Source organism: Podarcis erhardii (genome assembly GCF_964252035.2).
Source record: "Podarcis erhardii genome assembly, chromosome: Z".
NCBI lineage: Eukaryota > Metazoa > Chordata > Lepidosauria > Squamata > Lacertidae > Podarcis > Podarcis erhardii.
The window spans coordinates 33,803,783-33,824,168 of NC_138504.1; the positions used below are offsets into that span (position 1 = coordinate 33,803,783).

At 45.6% G+C, this 20,386-nt stretch overlaps 1 protein-coding gene across 1 annotated transcript in view; it reads right to left on the minus strand.

Annotated features, from left to right (window-relative positions):
- Window positions 1-11,444: 11,444 nt before the first annotated feature.
- The window catches only part of LOC309333592 (uncharacterized protein), a 39,478-nt gene continuing 30,536 nt past the window's right edge, over window positions 11,445-20,386 (minus strand). The window contains exon 4 of the transcript XR_014152550.1: window positions 11,445-11,605. The gene's annotated coding sequence lies outside the window, so the exon portion shown is untranslated. The remainder of the gene's footprint in view (window positions 11,606-20,386) is intronic.

Here is a 20,386-nt window from a genome sequence, read left to right on the forward strand (position 1 = left end):
CATAAATCTCAATAAAGATCAGGGGAAGTTTTCTCCGCTGCTTAAAACAACAGATATAATTTCATTGGTTGCTGAGCTCAAGCTCCCTAAGGGATGGCAGATAAAAAGCCACTCATTCGAAAGCTCCCCCTCCCCAACTCCACCAGACCTTTTCAAGCCTTGTGAGCTACTGTGGGGTCAGGTTTCACTGCAAGGGAGGAATGGTGCCCTCTTCCACCCCTGCCTCTCCTGCTAGGAGGTGAACCATGACCAAGAAGAAGGCACTTTGCAGGCTTATTCCACCTGTAGTGTCAGGAGCCTGTTGAGGCACTTGACATATTCCAGATGTGCCAGTTGTTCCAGAGGGTGCCGTGCCTCCAAAGAGGACATTTGTACCCAACAGCACCTGAACATGGCAAATAGGTATGGACTTCTTTCCATGACCTACAAATACATACACACACACACACACACACACACAACATTTATCTTACTTTCCCACCAAATGTTTGCAAAACATTGAGCCTGTCCTATTTATGCTTTCTTGGAGGAGAGGAGTGGTTGCAAGGGTGCTTAAGATTTGATTGAGCCAGCTCAGAGCTTGCAAAGCAGGCCTGCTTGTCCTAATAGCTAATCATGAAAACACTGGAGAAGAAATGACAATGCTTTTCTGAAGCCTTTTCTTTGATGAAGTAGAGGACAGCAAAAACAAACACAATCTTATTGGAGAAGGTTGAAAGAGGGTGGTTAATTTGCTGGTTATTTCCCCATGTAAACAAACAGGGAGAGCTGTGTTACAAAGCACCAAATTTCCCTTCTGGTTTGTGGTCATTAGACCTAGGAACGCACATTTTTAAAAGGGGGGGGGTAGCACCTGCAGAATGGCAAGCTGAAAGTGGATCCCATGTGTCTTGTTAATTGTTGTTAATTCAGTCCAGGAGAAAAAAGTTGTCTTACAAAACTAATAAATTGCAGCATGCCTGCTGTTAGCTATTATCAATATTTTACTCCCTCCACAAATTCTTTGGAAGCCAAAGGCAATTTCCTGAATATCAAGTACCAGTATTTCCCAGATTTCCCAAATCTAGGGAACGCTGGGAGAATATTTACTGTTGTCCTTCATAGAGAACAACTTGAAATGAGACATTTTTTTCAGGGGTAAATTTATCCCAGTTCCCCTTGCACTTTGGGACTACGTCTGCTCAGGGAAAGCCCATTATCTGCCCATCTTCCCCAGGAGATTATGAATTGTCTGGGAATACAAGGATGAAATCAAACAATCTATACAAATCATATTACCAAGGCAGCCAGGTCAGGGTGCGGAGTTTAGGAGGTGAGGAAGTCAAAAGGTGAAGTCAGTGTCTTCCAGATGACTTGGGCTGGGCTGACAACAGTGCTTTGTAAAGGTCCTCAGTGTTGTGGGACTTCCACATATCTCCCAATGCCACACATGAATGAGAAGCATCTTACAATGTAAGTAATAAAATCTCGCCAGAAATCCAAAGAGGAAATTTTTAGGAATTCAATGATAAATGCAGATCTTGCTCTCAGTTTTGCCATTATGCTGCCTTTCCTTCTTAATGGCAAAACTGAGAGCAAGATCTGCATTTATCATTGAATTCCTAAAAATTTCCTCTTTGGATTTCTGGCGAGATTTTATTACTTACGATGTAAGATGGTGTTGTTTTCTATTCCACCACATTTGTGACACAAGCAGCACTGTTTCCATTCTGCCACAATTCATCTTCCACCAAAAGCTGCATCATTGGCCTCGCTGTCTGCTATGGCAAAATCACAAAACTTATGTAAGTTATGTAATTTACATTGTAATTACATTAAGTTGGTTGGTTGATTTATTCTCCACCTTTCTCCCTAGAATGGGACTCAAGGCAGCTTACACAAATCAATACAAAAAGCTAAAAACATATAAAAGGCAATCATTAAAAGTAATACAACTCTCACAGAATTAAAACAATATAAAAAGCAAATCTATTAAAATTCGGGTCCTAAAACAGCCCAGCACCATTAAAAGCCCTTTCCTTCAAAAACTATCAGTTCCCAAAGGCCGATAGGAATAAAACAGCCTTCGCCTGCCAGCAGAAGGATGAAAAGGAGGGAGCCAGTGTGGTCACTCCAGGGAGGGAGTTCTAAAGTTGTCCGGGAGCAACCACTGAAAAGACCCTCTCTCATGACCCCACCAAGCATGCCTCTAAGGGTGGTAGGACTGAGAGAAGGGCCTCCCTCGAAGATCTAAAAACCTTAGCAGGTTCCTATGAGGGAATTCTGTCTTTCAGTTATACAATTAACACACCATATGTAAGTTGCATCAATTACATTGTCATTACCGTATTCTGCCCCTTTCATTTCAATGCAAAGGAAACACATTGCAAACTGAGAGAGAAAATAAAATCAATTACTAATCATATTTGCTGGATTGATTTTCCAAACATGGGACAAATAAGTTAGCATCAATAATTCCCATTTCTGTTTCCATTTTCATCAGAATTCTCCAACATCCTTACATATGAGTAAGATGTCTGCACCTCGCCGCCGCCGCCACTGCTCAGCGCGAGCTTGGCCGGCTGCCCCGGCTGCCAGCAACCGATGCTACACCACTGGAATTGGCTGTCCCGAGGAGAATTCTGCTTGCTGGTTGTTTACAGCAAAACAAGGACAACAAAACCAAGAGAGTCTTGTGGCTCCTAAGATGATCACACACTTGTTATTTCAGCCCAAGTTGTGCTGATCTAGAGTCTTACTTTACCATACACCGTATTTTTTGCTCTATAAGACGCACTTTTTCCCTCCTAAAAAGTAAGTGGGAATGTGTGTGCATCTTATGGAGCGAATGCAGGCTGCACAGCTATCCCAGAAGCCAGAACAACAATAGGGATTGCTGCTTTCGCTGCGCAGTGATCCCTCTTGCTGTTCTGGTTTCTGGGATTCAGAATATTTTTTTTCTTGTTTTCCTCCTCCCAAAACTAGGTGCGTCTTATGGTCTGGTGCGTCTTATAGAGCGAAAAATACGGTACATGGAGTGAGTGAGAGTGTGTATACACATGCATGGCAATGGAAGGGGAGTTGTGTGCAGTGGGGTCAGAGGAAAGTGAAATGCCAGAAACACAGATAGGGACCATTCAAATTAGAGCTATAATGTAGTCAGAATAAGCACAGGGACCCTCTAGAACAGCAGTGGTAGGCTATGAAATAAACCAACTTGGAGTGACTTTACATCTGCAAACTTTTGCCTCTGTTAACATCCAAATAAATTGCATTGAATGCCTTCAATACTTGTAAGCCGTTTCACTCTGCCACCTCACTCTGAAATTGCTTCCTTCATGCTTGTCCATTCTAAGATCAGTGGTTATTTCTGATGTTTCGTATGACTAGATGGGCTTTGGTCTGATCCAGCAGGGGTTGTCATGTTCTTAATGCACAGATTTATCTCCCCCACTGCCTCCAACATCCTGCTGCAAGCCAATCCAAGTGTGCCAAGTTCCTTTTGGCAGCCTTTCCTAAATCTCCTCCCGATGGACAAGGTGTGTAGATGGTGATGAGGATAATAATTTTTAAAAGTGACTCTATCATGGAAGGCAACCAAGCCAAGCTTCTGACAGGGATTACTTTGTGGCTGGGTCGTAAATTCTCGTTTATGGCCCTCTCAGCCTAATTGGCAAGGGAGATTTACAGCGTAAAGTCAGAGGGGGGTGGGGCTTGTGTTATCAGTCTAATTAGAGGTATTTATAGACTCTGGCTTTGCAGCAGCACCATGGTCTTGTCTTTTGGACCTGGGAAAATGGAAATCAAGTCTCAAGTCCTCATTGAGAATATTCCCCAACTGCCCCTTGCACTGACCAGAGTTAATTCCTATTCCCTGGCCCTTCTCACTGGCCAGTTGCTCAGTGTGTCCCCCCTTCTCTCTCTCTCTCTCTCTCTCACACACACACACACACAATCAACATCTGCATTCATGCTTCTTTGGCCAAGTTTGTGTAAAAATCAAAAGATATCAAGACGTCAGAAAGTGAGGGCAACAAAGTTAACCATTAAGCTGGCCTCTGGCTGAAAAAAAAAAATCCACAGCGCCCACACTGATCATAGGTCAGGGAGGGGTGTGGAGAGCCTTGACTTTTAGCAATCATTGGGGAAAATGCATTGCTGCCAACCATTGACAGAGAAAATTAGATGCACTTGTTTACCTCCGTGAAATTCTTAATACACTGTGTTTTGTAATACATTCAGGGAAGGCTCGGTGAGCCAATTATTCCTCTTTCTGTCAAGAGGAGTCAAGCACTGCAAAACTCACACTGGAGTCCCTAGACCAGGAGGAAAAGGTCAGTGGATTCCACATCAGACATTCAAGGCAGGCCCAGAATCCTCCGGCACTTGGAGAGTCAGGTACTACCTGAATAACCAATAGGGTGCCACAATTCTGTTAAAAAGTTGGCAGATCTAGGACAATTAGCTGTAATTCCTGCATTGCAAGGGGTTGGCCTAGATGGCCCTAGGGTCCCTTTCCAGCTCTACAGTCCTATGATTCCATCTTTCCAATTCCCTCAGCCTGGACAATTTTTCCACCATTAAAAGATTCTGAAGAACACTCTTTTTTTTACCCTGGAGCTTTTTTCACAGGCAGAGAACACACTTTTGAGAAATTTGAGGAACAGTTTTCATAGACTCATAGAATTTTAGAGTTGGAAGGGACCCTGTGGGTCATCTAGTCCAACCCCCTGCAATGCAGGAATCTCAACTTAAGCATCTATGTCAGATGGCCACCCAACCTCTGCTTAAACACCTGCAAGGAAGGAGAACCCACCACCTTCCAAGCGAGTCTGTTCCACTCTCAAACAGCTGTTACCATCAGAAAGTTTTTCCTGATATTTAGTCAGAATCTACTTTCTTATAGCTTGAAGTCACTGGGTTGGGTCCTACCCTCCAGAGCAAGAGAAAACAAACTTGTTCCATCTTTCGTGGGACAGCACTTTAGATATATGAAAATTGCTATCATAACTCCTCTCAGTCTCCTCCATTCCAGGCTAAATACACTCAGCTCCCTCAACCATTCCTCATAAGGCTTGGTTTCAAGACCCTTGATCATCTTGTTCACCTTCCTCTGTACATGTTCCAGCTTGTCAATATCCTTCTTGAATTGTGGCACCCAGATCTGGACACAAGACTCCAGGTGTAGTCTGACCAAGGCACAATGGAGTGGTACTATGACTTCCCTTGATCTGGACACAATACTTCTTTGATGCAGCCCAGAATAGCATTAGCTCTTTTTTTGCTGCTGCATCACACTGTTGACTCAAGTGAAGCTTGTGGTCCACTAAGACCTCCAGATCCTTTTCACATGCAAGTCCTAGACAGCATCCTAAAAAGCAGAGACATCACCTTGCCAACAAAGGTCCGTATAGTTAAAGCTATGGTTTTCCCAGTAGTGATGTATGGAAGTGAGAGCTGGACCATAAAGAAGGCTGATTGCCGAAGAATTGATGCTTTTGAATTATGGTGCTGGAGGAGCCTCTTGAGAGTCCCATGGACTGCAAGAAGATCAAACCTCTCCATTCTGAAGGAAATCAGCCCTGAGTGCTCACTGGAAGGACAGATCTTGAAGCTGAGGCGCCAATACTTTGGCCACCTCATGAGAAGAGAAGACTCCCTGGAAAAGACCCTGATGTTGGGAAAGATGGAGGGCACAAGGAGAAGGGGATGACAGAAGATGAGATGGTTGGACAGTGTTCTCGAAGCTACCAGCATGAGTTTGACCAAACTGCGGGAGGCAGTGGAAGACAGGAGTGCCTGGCGTGCTCTGGTCCATGGGGTCACGAAGAGTCAGACACAACTAAACGACTAAACAACTAAACAACAACAACAACTGGCAAGTCAGGTGTCCCCCATCTTATATTTCTACAGCTGGTTATTCCTGCCTAAGCATAGAACCTGATATTTGCCCCTATTGAAATTCATTTTGTTAGTTTGGGCCCAGTTTTCCTTCCTATTGTGGTAATCTTGAAGTTGTATCTTCAGAGGTATTGGATACCCATCCCAGTTTGGTGTCAACTGCAAATTTAATGAGCATCCCCTCATTTACTTCATCAAAGCTGTCCATAAAGATGTTGAACAACTACGGGCCCACAACAGAACCCTGTGGCACCCCACTTGCAACTTTTTCTCAGAATGACAAGGAACCATTAGTGAGCACTCTTTGAGTTTGGTCAGTCAACCAGCTACAAATCCACCTAACAGTCCACATTTTACCAGCTTCTCCGCAGGAATATCATGGAGGACATAGGGTTGCCCACAACTTAGTTTTGACATAGGGCTGCCCACAATAGCCTGGAACTCAGCCCCATGAACACTGCAACCCTGGCCAGTCTGGGGTGGGGTGGGATGTCAGCCGATTAGCAAAGTGTTCTCTCTTTCTTTCTCTGTGTGCAATTTCAGTTCCAGCCCAGACGGCTTAAAAGAAGGTCCCTTTGTATTCTGCTGGGAGGCTTGTGGCCAACAGTTCTCTCTCGTTCTGAATCCCTCACTATGGAAAAAAATCCCTCACTATGGATGATTGCAACTATATTCCATTTCAGAAGAAAGCCTGAGAGCAATCTGTCTGGTACTGGAAGGCAGCGTGCCATTTACATTGCAGCAACTGGTTGCCACCAGAGACCATCATTTGGGCACACTGTTTTCTATTGGACAGAGAGTCCCGGTGAAGGGGAAAATATATATATCCAGCTCTGGCAGACCCGTGAAGAAATTGCTGATTCTCTCTTCTACAATCTGCTAGTCCAGAATTTCCCAATAAAATTTGTATTTGTCTGGCATTGGGTTCCTTCAGGTGCAGAACAGCTGTGGCTCTGTGGAAGGGTGCCTGTTTTGCGCAAAGAGAGCTCCGGGCTCAGTCTTCAACGGCATCTCCAGGTAGGGCTTGGAGTGACCCCTGCTTGAAACCCTGGAGAGCTGCTGCCAGTCAGTGTGGACAAAGCTGATCTGGCTAGATCAAGGATCTGATTCAGTATAAGGCGGCTTCCTACATTCCTCATAAAGTTTGAGGGGACTAGATGCTAGATTTGGCAAAGTGCTACAATACAGGTCAAACCAGGTGTTTTTTTCTGTGATCAGGGAAACCCCTGGCAGAGGAGCCACCCAGAGTCATTAACCTGGCAAAACACAGGAAGAGCTATTTAAAGAAACAAATGGGGTGGCTCTGGCCACAGGACACAGAGGGGAAGGCTGCCAGGGTAACTGGCATGATATCAGAGGAAGAATCGGGGTCTTTAGCATGAGGCTTGGAGTACCTGGAGGGAAAGGCAAGAACCATCTTGGCTGGCTGGCTGAAGGCGGACCGGGAGAGATGCCTTGGAGTCCAGTGCTGCACTGCTGTGGTGAGACGGCCATGCTACAAGATCTGGACCCCGTCTCACTCAGATTTCACTGGCTACTGCCTACATGCCTCTTCTTTTAAAATATTCAGTAAGCTGGCTTTCAAATGCAATCATACAACAAGAATGCATGTTACAAGACAGTGTTGTGTAGTGGTTAGACTAGGATCTGGGAGACACCAGAGTTTGAATCCCCTCCTCAGCTATGAAACTCACTGGGGGACCTTGGGCCAGTCACTTGCTCTCAAACAATAAACAAACAAAGGGAAATTAAATACCTTCATTTTCTTAACCTTTGGCCTGATCAATCTACTTGTTTGATCAAGGGGAAATGGTCCTGGCTCAGCACTGGAGCATCTGTTTTGCATGCAGAAGGTTCCAGGTTCAATCCCCAATGGCATCTCCAGGTGGGCATGAGAGAGACTCCCTGTCTGAAACAATGGAAAGTCCTGCCATTCAGTGTAGACCAGGCTTCCTCAACCTCGGCCCTCCATATGTTTTTTGGCCTACAACTCCCATGATCCCTAGCTAGCAGGACCAGTGGTCAGGGATGATGGGAATTGTAGTCTCAAAACATCTGGAGGGCTGAGGTTGAGGAACAGACAATACTGAGCTGTGTGGTCTGGAGTTTTTTGTTTGTTTGTTTTTACAAGGCAGTTCTTGCTCCTATTTAAACCAAAAACATGAAGACTTACTTTATTTTTAGAGGAAGGGATGTAGCTCAGTGGCAGAGCACATATTTTGGAAGGTTCAGTTCCCAGTAGCATCTGGGAACTTCTTTCTCCAAAGCCTTGGAGAGCTACTGCCCGTCAGTGTAGACAATATTAAGCTAGATAGATGCAATGGTCTGACACATTCTGGGGCAGCTACCTGTAATAACAACAACAACAACAACAACAACAACAACAACAACAACAACCACCTTGTATTTATACTCCACCCTCCCCGGCCAGAGCCAGGCTCAGGGCAGCTAACACCAGTAAAAATTACAGTAAAAACATAATGGGGGGATGACAAAAAAACCAAAACAATTTAAAATATAGGTTAAAATGCAATTTAAAATGCAGCCTCATTTTAAAAGTAGCCCATAGATCACATAAAGGAAAGGAAACATAAGGGTCAGACTAAGTCCAAACCAAAGGCCAGGTGGAACAGCTCTGTCTTGCAGGCCCTGCGGAAAGAAATCAGACCCCGCAGGGCCCTGGTCTCATGACCAGTGTTCGACCAGGCTGGAGCCAGTGTTGAAAAGGCCCTGGCCCTGGTTGAGGCTAATCTGACTTCCTTAGGGCCCGGGACCTCTAGAGTGTTGTTATTTATGGACCTTAAGGTCCTCCGCAGGGCATACCAAGAGAGGCGGTCCCGTAGGTATGTGGGTCCTGGGCTGCATAGGGCTTTAAAGGTCAAAACCAGAACCTTAAACCTGACCCTGTACTCCACCAGGAGCCAATGCGGCTGGTAAAGCACTGGATGAATGTGATCCCATGGCGAGGACCCTGTAAGGAGCCTTGCCGCGGCATTCTGCACCCTCTGGAGTTTCTGGGTCAGCTTCAAGGGCAGCCCCGCGTAGAGTGAATTACAGTAGTCAAGCCTGGAGGTGACCATCGCATGGATCACTGTGGCCAGATCAGGGCAAGAAAGGTAAGGGACCAACTGCTTAATACAGTGGAGATGGAAAAATGCCACCTTTGCTGTGGCTGCAACATGCATCTCCATGGAAAGGGAGGCATCGAAGGTTACATTCAGGCTCTTGACAGAAGGCGCTGACACTAATTGAGCCCCCGCAAGAGATGGGAGCTGGCCCCCCAACCCCATGTCATCCCGACCCAGCCAGAGGACCTCTGTCTTCGAAGGATTAAACTTCAACCGGCTCCCACGCAGCCATCCAGCCACAGCTTCCAAGCATCTGGTCAGTGTGTCCGGGGCCAAGTGAGGGCGGCCGTCCATCAACAGATAAAGCTGGGTTTCATCAGCATATTGATGACAACCCAGCCCAAAGCTCCGGACAATCTGGGCAATCACATGTAGGAAGAGCTGCTGTTGCACTCAGGTCCTGCATGTGGGCTTCTCAGTGGGCAATCGGTTTGGCCACTGTGAAAACAGAATGCTGAGTTAGATGGGTCCCCTTTGGCCTGATCCAGCAGGCTATTCTTACATTCTTATAATTGGTGCCCCATGCTGCTTCAGACAGAAGCAGATTTCTCTCTGTGCTAAATCTCCAGCTCTGTGTTGCATTGCAAAGTTCAGCAACCACTAAATCCTTGAAAACAATTCATTCCCAGCTGCAAAGTGCAATAGAGACAGGATAATCACTATTAATATTAGTTATAGCTATTGATTTCCACTTTAAAGGATTGATTTTCCCATCCCAGGGCTGCCTTTATGACTCTCTTTGCTGAAGATGCATCTTGGGGGGCCTGGCGCTGCTGAGTGTCTTTGGAGCTCCAATTAGAACCAGGGTCAATAAGATGACAGGAAAAAAGTATCCCAGATCACCACCAAGAGAAGAGGGGTTTTTGTATAGGAAGGAATTGGCCAGTTAGACGCCAGCGACGTAATGCTGATAATTCCTCCCGGGAGGGGGGGTGTCATATGATGTGGGCACATCCTGTGGCTCTTTCTGGTCAGAAATCATATACAGATTCTCTGTGTTTGGGGAAAATCCTCAATATCTGCATATCTTTGCGCACTTTTAATTTATGTTCCTGAGATGTGGGGACATTGAACCAATGGGCGATGAACTCAAAATTCCTTATGGTTGGAAGGATAAACACCCGTCCTTCATTACTCCATGGTCTGAATGCAGAAATATTATCAGCTGACATTAAGGATAAGGACAATCCATCAATCATTATTAAACATCTATATTAATATGAGCTGTCCAGGCATTCAAACCGATAGTAAAATGAAATGGATCTTACAATTGTCAATTCCGTTAGGATATTTGTTTGGACACAGGGATTGCTTATATTGATATATATGTTTAAATTAGGAAGATTGCACTTATTGTTAATGTCAGCTCACAATATTTCTGTCACATGAGGGCAGCTCAGTCAATCACGGCCAGAGACTTCACCATCACTAGCACAGCCAAAGCCCTTTGCACATTTCAATACAGATTTAGCTGAATAATTGCATTGCATCAAGGCATTATTTTATTCTACCCCACCACCACCACCTCGCTTTGAAATGCTACATAGGCTCATCGTACAAGCTGTCTTATACAGACCATTTGTCCAACTATGTCCCTTCCTCTAAAAATAAATAGGTTGTGGTTTTGATTTAAACAGGAACATAGGAAGAGGCATTGTATTGAAGTAGACTATTAGCCCACCTATCTCTGTGTTGTCTACCCACTGACTTTCAGAGGCTCTCCAAGGTTTAAGGTGGGGAGTCTCTCACAGATGCCTTTGGGGATTGAACCTGGGGCTTTCTTATGCAAAACAGATGCTCCACCCTTCCTCTAAGAAAGAAAGTAAGATTCCCATCCTCGTGGTTCTGATTTAAGAAGGAAGCTGCAATCTACTGAATCATACCATTGGATTCCATCTATCTCAGCATTGTCTAGTCTGGCTGGCAGCTGCTCTAGACAGTTGCAGGCAAGAGACATTTCCAGCCCTGCTTGGAGATGCTGCTGGGGACTCAACCTGGAACTTCTTGTGTGCGAAACCAGATGCTCTACCACTGAGCTATGATCCTTCCACATCTGACTCCCAAGAAGAACTGGCAACCTTGCTTTGTGCTATAAGTGTTGCCAGGGAATGCAATATATATTTTATAGCACCATAAAGTAATTATGCACCAGACAACAGAGACTAGGAGGAATGATCTATATTACATTTAAAGGACAATTATTTTTTTTAAGTGTCTCTTCCACTCGTTCCTGAGGGAGCACAGACAACCTGTGTTAGCAGGACAGGTGTGCAACGAGGCTTTTCCACGAATAAAAAGTGCTAGCTGTGATTCCTGAACCTAGATGACATTTACAACTCTACAATACTGGCAATTTCCCTTTAAAATACAGTGGTACCTCAGGTTACATACGCTTCAGGTTACAGACTCCGCTAACCCAGAAATAGTGCTTCATGTTAAGAACTTTGCTTCAGGATAAGAACAGAAATCATGTTCCAGTGGCGCGGCAGCAGCAGGAGGCCCCATTAGCTAAAGTGGTGCTTCAGGTTAAGAACAGTTTCAGGTTAAGAACAGACCTCCGGAACAAATTAAGTACTTAACCCGAGGTACCACTGTAGCTTCATTCCCACCCCCCACCCCCCGAGATCTGGGCAGAAACTTTAAAAAGCTCAACACATTTTCCTGACTTGATTTTCACTTTTTGAAATATGGCAACCCTATTTACATAGATTGCATAGTGCAATCTCTCTCTCACACACACATCCTCCCACTCTTTTTTGCTCTTTGACACCTCCTTCCTCTTTCTGTTACTCAATCTTTCTCTCATCTGGTATGCTAACTGTGATTGGAAACAACAACAACAAAAATAAACCATTAAAATTACCTTTTCATCCAACAATTAGCATTAGGTTCTGCTTATTTAATTTGCAAAATGATTTCTTACTCTTGGTAACTCAAAAAGGCCCCCTGGCCTGTATCATAGATCTGGTGATATGCAAAGTTTATCAGATTAATTGGTTAAAAGGCAGGTAGTGGATCAACACAAATATTGAATCAGTTCAACAGGCCTATTTAATACCCAGTTTGTGAAAGGGAAGTTTTGGATACACTCTGTGCTGTTCATGGCTGTTAGACAAACACAACTCCCTGTCGCTTTGGGGATCCTGCCAGAATTCAGCTTTTGGAGAGCTACAAAAGCAGATATAAATGAATTCCAACATCTTTGTTGCTTTGTTTCACTAAATACAATCTGCTTGCTCTTATGGGGATTTCTGTGCTGCTGCTGCTCAAATGCCTTTTCCTACCACTAACAATATGATTTCTCAGCTCTTCAAAATAATTTAAAACAATACCCCTACAAAATGCTGTCCACATATAAGAAGACAAATAAAAAGAGCAAGGCAGTTGTTTTCTCCCCAACGCAAAACAATGCGTCTGGGACCAAAGCCAAGGGCAGAGTGTAGTTCTGCTCAAAGGGCTTATATGAAGAGGAGAAGAGGAGGAGGAGGAGGAGGAGGAGGAGATGATGGTGGAGGTCCCATCAACATCAGAAGCATGGTTGGTGGTGACAGGAGAGAGGACTTTTTCGATGGCTGCTCTCAGATTGAGGAAATTCCCTCCCAAGAGTGGTCAGTCTGGCTGCCTCTTTGCTATAATTCTGCCAGCAGACCGAGAGCTATTTTTTTAGTGTACAATTCCAATGAAATTTTCCAGTGTGAAACCTTCAGCAATATACATACAGGCATTCTCCATTTCAGGGCAATTAAACAATTATACTTAACAAGAATGTCTCTCCTGGGCCATCACCGCCCAACAAATCTACAAACTTCTGAGGGTGGCAGAACTACCATTGGGGGCTCCTCTGCCAATAGCTGAACATAATAAAAGGCAGCTGGAGCAGGCCAGTGGCCCATCTAGTGCAGCATCCTGTCTTCCCATTGGCCAGCCAGACACCCCAATGGGACACCTGCAAGCAGTATTCAAGCACAAGAACACTCTCTCCTCCTGTTTGGTTTCCAGCAATGGGGTTTCAGAAGCACTGCTGCCTCCAACCATGGAGGCAGAACGTCATGGCTAATAGCCATCAATAGCTTCCCTAGAGGGGATGAGCTGAGATATTGTTTTTGTAACTTTTTTCTTTTTTTCTAATTTTTTTCTAATTTTTCTAACAACTTTGTTGTTGTTGTTGTTAGAAAAGCCTTCTCTTCCATTAATTTGTCCAGTCCTCCTTTTAGGGAAAAGAACCCCCTTTTCAAGCCTAAATCCCCAAGCAAAAGGTATCAGAGCATTTCTATGTGGCCACCTTCCAGATGTTTTTGGACAAGATGGGCCTTTGATCTGATCCAACAGTGCTCTTACATTCTTCCTGGTCCCAGCTGGGTACCTGGTCCCAGGTAAAACTCCAGCTGAGCTGGAGGCCTTGTGGATTTTATGTGTCCCACTCTCCAAAAAAAAAAAAAAAAAAAAAAAGTGTTTCAACAAGCCATAGCAAAGCTGCTCTTCTCTGCCTTGCATTGCATTAGCATCCAGGGTCCCCCTGGGAGAGGGTGGCTGGGAGGAGAAAGTCCAGCATTGCATTGTCAGCGGGCAAAGAGCAGTCTGGCTTCGAAGTGAGTTGGTGCTCAGATGCAAAGTACAGGAAGTCCAGTACAGGTATGTTGTGGTGGCAGCCACAGCGTGTGGGTGGGGGGGGGGGGGAGAGATGAAGGCAGGTTACATTTCATAATCCAGAGAGGGATAAAGACTGGCAGACAGCACACTTTAACTGGCTTTTGGGAAAGCTACCAAGTGTGTGGACACACTGAACAGGAATGGCTCAAGGAGATGGTCTTGTCATGAGCCCACTCCTTGGTTAAGTGTTAGGTGTGTCCCTTGCATTTTACAGAAGCCCAGCTGGCACCCACCAGAAGTCTACGCCGTAATTTCTTTCTTTCATAAAATTCATACACTGCTTGATTGTAAAAAAAAATAATAACAATGAGGGGGGGGACCCTCAAAAGGGTTCACAAAAACGATAAAACAATAAAAGTATCACTAAGAAGAATTAACAACAATAATTTTAAACTTTCAAAAAGTTAAAATAAGAATAAACCAAAAACCAATCGGAACTTGCAACAAGTTTCTAAACATCTGGGTAGCTTTGCCTAAACCAAAACATGTTTTAGCAGGTGCCAAATAGTGTACAATGAAAGCACCAGCTTGATGTCAATTGGCATCAAAGTGTACATGCTGCCACACTATAAGATTGATTTCTTCCATAATGGGCATTATGTGGCACCCATAACAGTGCCACACCACTGATAAAAGCGGGTGAATATGGGGTAAAGTAATCCCATAAGTAAATTGGTCACAGGTTCTTAAGGCTAATTGCTGCTGGTCCCATGCGGTGATGACAGAGGTTTATTTTTAAAAAAGCAAAGCATGGAGAAAGTGGGTAGAGAAGGGGGTTTTTTTGGGGGGGGACACCTGGATTGCCACTTGTTGTTGGCATCCATTTGTCTTGGGAGACAATGGAGGAATGTGCCTTTGGAGGTGAAGTCAGACTGCTGGCAGGTTATAGCACCTGATGTGGTTGTAGAGACCAATACAGGAGAGACATGTTTTGTTGCATCTGGGGTTTCTTCTTTCTGTACTCCTCCCAGCTGTCATTCCTTCTCTGGTCGCCGCTATGGATACACAACCTGACTGTGTGTCTCCAGGCACTGCGGTCTTCTCCAAGGGATTCCCACACAGCGGGGTTGTTGCTGCCAGCCTTCATGTCGTGTTTGCAGACATCTCTGCAATGCACAAAGCCTGGGATGTGGGAGAGCACAATGTCCCATGGTTGATGTTCGTTCCCAACTCTGGCATTGAAATCTCTCAGCAAGAAAAATAGGTCTTCACAGTCTGCGACTCTCCTGGCAGCCTGGCCTAGTTCCTCATAGAACTGGTCCTTAGTTTGTATGTCAGAGCACAAACTGAGAGCATAGACACTCAAGATGTTGACCAGGCTGAAGGTGGCTGAGAGGCAGAAAACAAGCAAGCATTCTGAGCCCTCGGTCAGCGGTTCTATCGCAGACAGAAGGGAATTCCTCACTTTGAAGCATTACACCATGAATGCATAGCAGGGGCGCCAACCCTAGGGGACTCTGTGGGGGCTGACCTCCACCTCCCGCTGCCAGCACGCTCTGCCATTTCAATCTCTTTGCACAGTTCTTCCTTGTTTTCCATTTTCTGTTTTATTATTATTAAAGATTTTCTTGTAAGTGTAATATCTCTCATATTTTTTCCATGTAACATTTTTACAAATCCGTTTCATTTGTTGAGACATTAGGGGGAGGGAGAAAAAAAGGGGGGTGGAGGGAGGGAAGATGGGTGGGGGTGGGGGGTCGGGTGGCGATGTTTCTGTTATGCTTAATGTATGTAGGGTTTGGTGTCAGTGTTGCTTGTGCTGTTCACTTGTGTTCCTTTGGTGGTGAGAGAGGTTGGGGTTGGCCCAGGGTGTGGTTGTTTGTTTGCAATTGGCTGTGGTGATCTTTGTTTTAATGTGTGAGTGGGGTGGGTGGGTGTTTTGGATCAGGTTAGCCATATTGATTTGTATGCTGTTGGTGGATTATTGTCATTGTCTTGTTGGGCTGTGTATGTGATAAAGGGGAGCCATCTTCTTCTGTTTGTCCCCGTGGCATCTTCTTCTGTTTGTCCCCGTGTCAGTTTCAGTTTATTGGTTAATTTTTCTAGTAGGGCTGTTTCCCATACTATTTGGTACCATTGGTCCATGCTTACTCCTGACAGGTCTCTCCAGTGTCTGGTTATGGTGTTTCTGGCTGCTGAAAGTAGGTGGGTTATGAGTTCTTTGTGGTCTAAATGGGCATTGTTGTCTTGGAAGATGCCAGGCCTGGCATTCATTCATTCATTTATTATGAATTAACAGTACATATAAAATATTTTTATCAATCAATAAGTTTGTGGGGTAGAAAGAGAGGTGGGAGGGAGGGAGGAGAGCTGGATGTGCAAGAAAGAGAGGAGCAGATGAGAAAGAGTTTGACTTTGGATCCCAGCGTGTAATGTGTCCAGGCAGGAGGCCAGAGGCTGCCTTCCTCGCCGCCAGAGCTTACAACATCCTGCCCCACCGAAGGGAGGGAAGGATGGGATTGATTCTAACTCTCCGTTTCCAGCAGGGAACCAGCCTTGTTCACAGTGGTTCCTTTTGGCAAGGATTACGCCCAACTCAGCAGGACCTGGCTGTGCACACATGTACGCAAAAGGAGCGGGTCCTTCCCTCCTCCTCTTCACCACCGAATGGCAGAGCTGTCCAATTTAATTAACCATCAACCACACTGGTGATCAATAGCGGCTTCCTATGCAACGAGCTGGGAGCAGGTGGAACACAGCTCAGGCAGATGAGAGAAGCTGCCAGCTGAGGTGGGCGGAAGAGGGGGGGAGGGTGAAGTTGCCCACTTTAGGGTGGGCTAAAAGCCACCATCTTTGCCCCTTGGGAAAATGTAGGGCTGCAGATTATCAGGGCTGAGGGCCAAATGCAGCCCTGCTGAGCTTTTCTGCCTGGCGCTCGGGATTCTCCCCAGGCCACAACCCCTTTCCATGCCACAAACCTCCCTTGCCCTGCTCCATACTCAGCTTGAGCATTTCTGCCTGTCTGGGTTGTGTCCCCTTGAACTCTGATCAAGCCTCTGCTTGCCTGAATGGAGGATGGAGAGAGGTGTGTGTCAAATTGTGCAGAAACTAGCTTACTATTAATAATAATAATAATAATAATAATAATAATAATAATAATAATAATAATAATTTTTATTTATATCCCGCCCTCCCCAGCCGAAGCCGGGCTCAGAGCGGCTTACAACAATAAAATAATACAACATTATAAAATCATTTAATTATAAAATTAATTCAAATCAAATTGATGGCAACCATTGGGCTGGAGTTCCGTGAAGATTGCCAAAGGAGGGAGTCAGGCTGTGCCTTGACCAAAGGCCTGGTGAAACAGCTCTGTCTTGCAGGGCCCTAGTCTCTTGTGACAGAGCGTTCCACCAGATCAGAGCCACAGCCGAAAAAGCCCTGGCTCTAGTTGACGCCAGCCTAACCTCTCTGTGGCCTGGGACCTTCAAGATGTTTTTGTTTGAAGACCGTAAATTCCTCTGTGGGACATACCAGGAGAGGCGGTCCCGTAGGTACGAGGGTCCTAGGCCGTAGCATTTACATTTGTTGCTCTGCCCAGATTTTCCTCTGGTCCCGCCCACCACTACCATGCGGCCCATAGAAGGTTGCCCGTAAAGGAATGTTGCCCTCAGGCTGACAAGGGTCTTCAGAGACGTTTGACCAGCCCAAGGTCACACAGCAGCTGCATGTGGAGGAGCAGGGAAGCGGACCCCGTTCACCAGATTACAAGTCCACTGTTCTTAACCACTACACCACGCTGGTGTAGAGTTGCTGAGAATTGTCAGGAGACCCCCCTCTATTCCCCTCCCAGAGCTACAGTTTCCAGACTAATTCAACGATAAATCCCTCTTCACAGAGAACTCTGGGAACTGTAGCTCCCTAAGGGTCTATCCAATGGGGATAGATGGGAAAGGTTTGGGATACAGCGCTCCCTGAGTATTTAACACAGTACAGATAAGGGCATATTAAATGTGATTGACTTGGTAGCACCTGGCTTCCCTTTGTCCATTACGTAAATAAATTAAGTGATACAATCACACCCCCGGTTACTCATGCTCATCTGTTGAGGGATTACATATCGAGCAAAGGAGATAAAACTGATGCCTTTATGTCTCTCAGCAATGCGGTTGTCAATTGGATTGGATTGTAACAAAATGTGTATAATAATTCATTCTACACAGTTTACTTCTACCTCTGTTTCTCCCTATTCACTGCTTCTGTACCAGTTTGTTGATGTTGCACATCAGAACATCAGAACAGCCTGCATCCTAGAGCTCTTCTGGTCCAGCACCTTGTCGTCCCAGCATCCAACTAGATGCTCCAATGGGAAGCCAGCATGCAGGACCTGAGCACCGCAGCAGCTCTCCCCTCCTTCAGCTTCCAGCAGCTGGCATCCAGAAGCAACTGTGGAGGCAGAGCATAGCCATTGTGGCCAGCACCCATTGGTAACCTTCTCCTCTATGAATTTGCCCAATCCTTTGCACAAAACACCAATAAAAATATATTGGGGGGGTGAGGGGTATCAAGGCCAGAAGGACAGGCCAGTTTCTGCCGCACCATCCTTCTTTACCAGTGGCGTAGCGTGGGTTGTCAGCACCCGGGGCAAGGCAAGTAATTTGCGCCCCCTAACCCGTGGATTTGCGCCCCCTAACCCGTGGATTTGCGCCCCCTAACCCGTGGATTTGCCCTAACCCCAGATGTTGCGCCCGGTGCGGCCGGCCCCCCCTGCACCCCCACGCTACGCCACTGTTCTTTACTGCATTCTTTTTACCATGCCTTATCAGTGAGAGCTGTACCATAAAGAAGGCTGATCGCCGAAGAATTGATGCTTTTGAATTATGGTGCTGGAGGAGGCTCTTGAGAGTTCCATGGACTGCAAGAAGATCAAATCTGTCCATTCTGAAGGAAATCAGCCCTGAGTGCTCACTGGAAGGACAGATCGTGAAGCTGAGGCTCCAATACTTTGGCCACCTCATGAGAAGAGAAGACTCCCTGGAAAAGACCCTGATGTTGGGAAAGTTGGAGGGCACAAGGAGAAGGGGACGACAGAGGACGAGATGGTTGGATGGTGTTCTCGAAGCTACCAGCATGAGTTTGACCAAACTGAGGGGGGCAGTGGAAGACAGGAGTGCCTGGCGTGCTCTGGTCCATGGGGTCACGAAGAGTCAGACATGACTAAACGACTAAACAACAACAATCAGCAATGCATGGGATGGTTTCAATTTTGTTGTCATCACAACAATCCTTTGAGGTCTGCCAGGCTGAGAGGCAGTGGGTTCCCAAAACCACACAGAGTTGAGGTTCTGCCCAGGGACTGTTGGGGATCCAGTGTAACTTTGCAGGCAGATGTGAACCCCAAAACACTTCAGGAATCCCTACTCCTGAAATCCCAACTCCCAAATGGGAGTCCTTCTGCACAATCTCTCTCTCTCTCTCTTTTTCCTGAGCTGCAATTAGGCACCCATCCGTGCAAGATGGTAGCATTGTTGTGACAGAGCATCGTGCGTGAGCTAAAACGGCTTCAGGCAGGGAAAACAGAATGTGGGTGGGGTGGGGGGAAATCTGCTGAAACCCCTTATGTTTCCAAGAAGACTCTCGTACCCCTTTGCTTGGCGTCTGCATGATCCAATGTGCCATCCAAGCCCTGCTCATGGAGGAAATGGCCTGGAGTTCCTCTGCAGTGGGAAAGTGGAGCCCAACTCTCCCTTAAAAGGAACAGCAGCTGAACAACAGAAAGAAGAGATTGTGGAAGATATTGTCCTATATGTATGACAAACTATGGAGGAGGCAGCGATGACCACCAACTTAGATGGCTTTAAAAGGGACTAAGAAGCATCCAGTGAAACAGGATGTTCAAAGATTCAGGGCAAGTATTTGAACTTGCTCCCACAGGAGATAATGATGGCCACTAATTTGGTTGGCTTTAAAAGAGACTTCAACAAATTCATGGAGGAGGAGGGAGCCACGACGGGTATGCTTTGCCTCCACGGTTAGAGACAGCGATGCTTCTGAATACTTTTGTGTCCGGATTTTCACTTTTTGAAATATGGCAACCCTAATAAACTCTGAGGCCACACCTGAAGCTGGGGGTGATTGATGCATTCTATTCAGTTGGTGTTTAAAAACAAGTCTACCAAATCTACACCTTCCAAAACACAATGCAAATTGAAAACAGCCCTCCTTCAGAATTTGCACTTCCCTGAATTTTGCAATGCCAAAACTACGTGTACAAAAATGCATATGCTAAGGCAAAGCATGCATAACAAATGCCTATGTTAGTGAAAATCTTGGATGTTTAATTGTATACTTGGAAAGGACCCTAAGGGTCATCTTAGTCCTACAGTGACACCCAACAATGTATTATTAGGAAAATATAAAGATCATGCTTTGCAACAACAGCAACAAAATCTGTATATTAAGCAATATAGTACCAAAAAAATGTGCAGATGAGGGGAAATTTGCACTAAAACACCAGCGAATGTTCAGGAGGCTTTTTATTTTTATTTTTTCAAAAATGGAAAACTGATGTGGGAAAGTGGAGAACAAAACTTAAGATTGGAAAAATGAGAAACTGAGAAACTGAAATAATGTACAGATTTGCCCATCCCTATCTGACACCCCCTCTGGAACAAATTCTCCCCATCCGTCTTACCCAGACATCTTTGCCCTCCACTGCCCAACTACTCCCCTCTCCATCCCAATCGCCTGATTGCTCTCCACCAACACCCCCTCCCCATCCCAAAAAA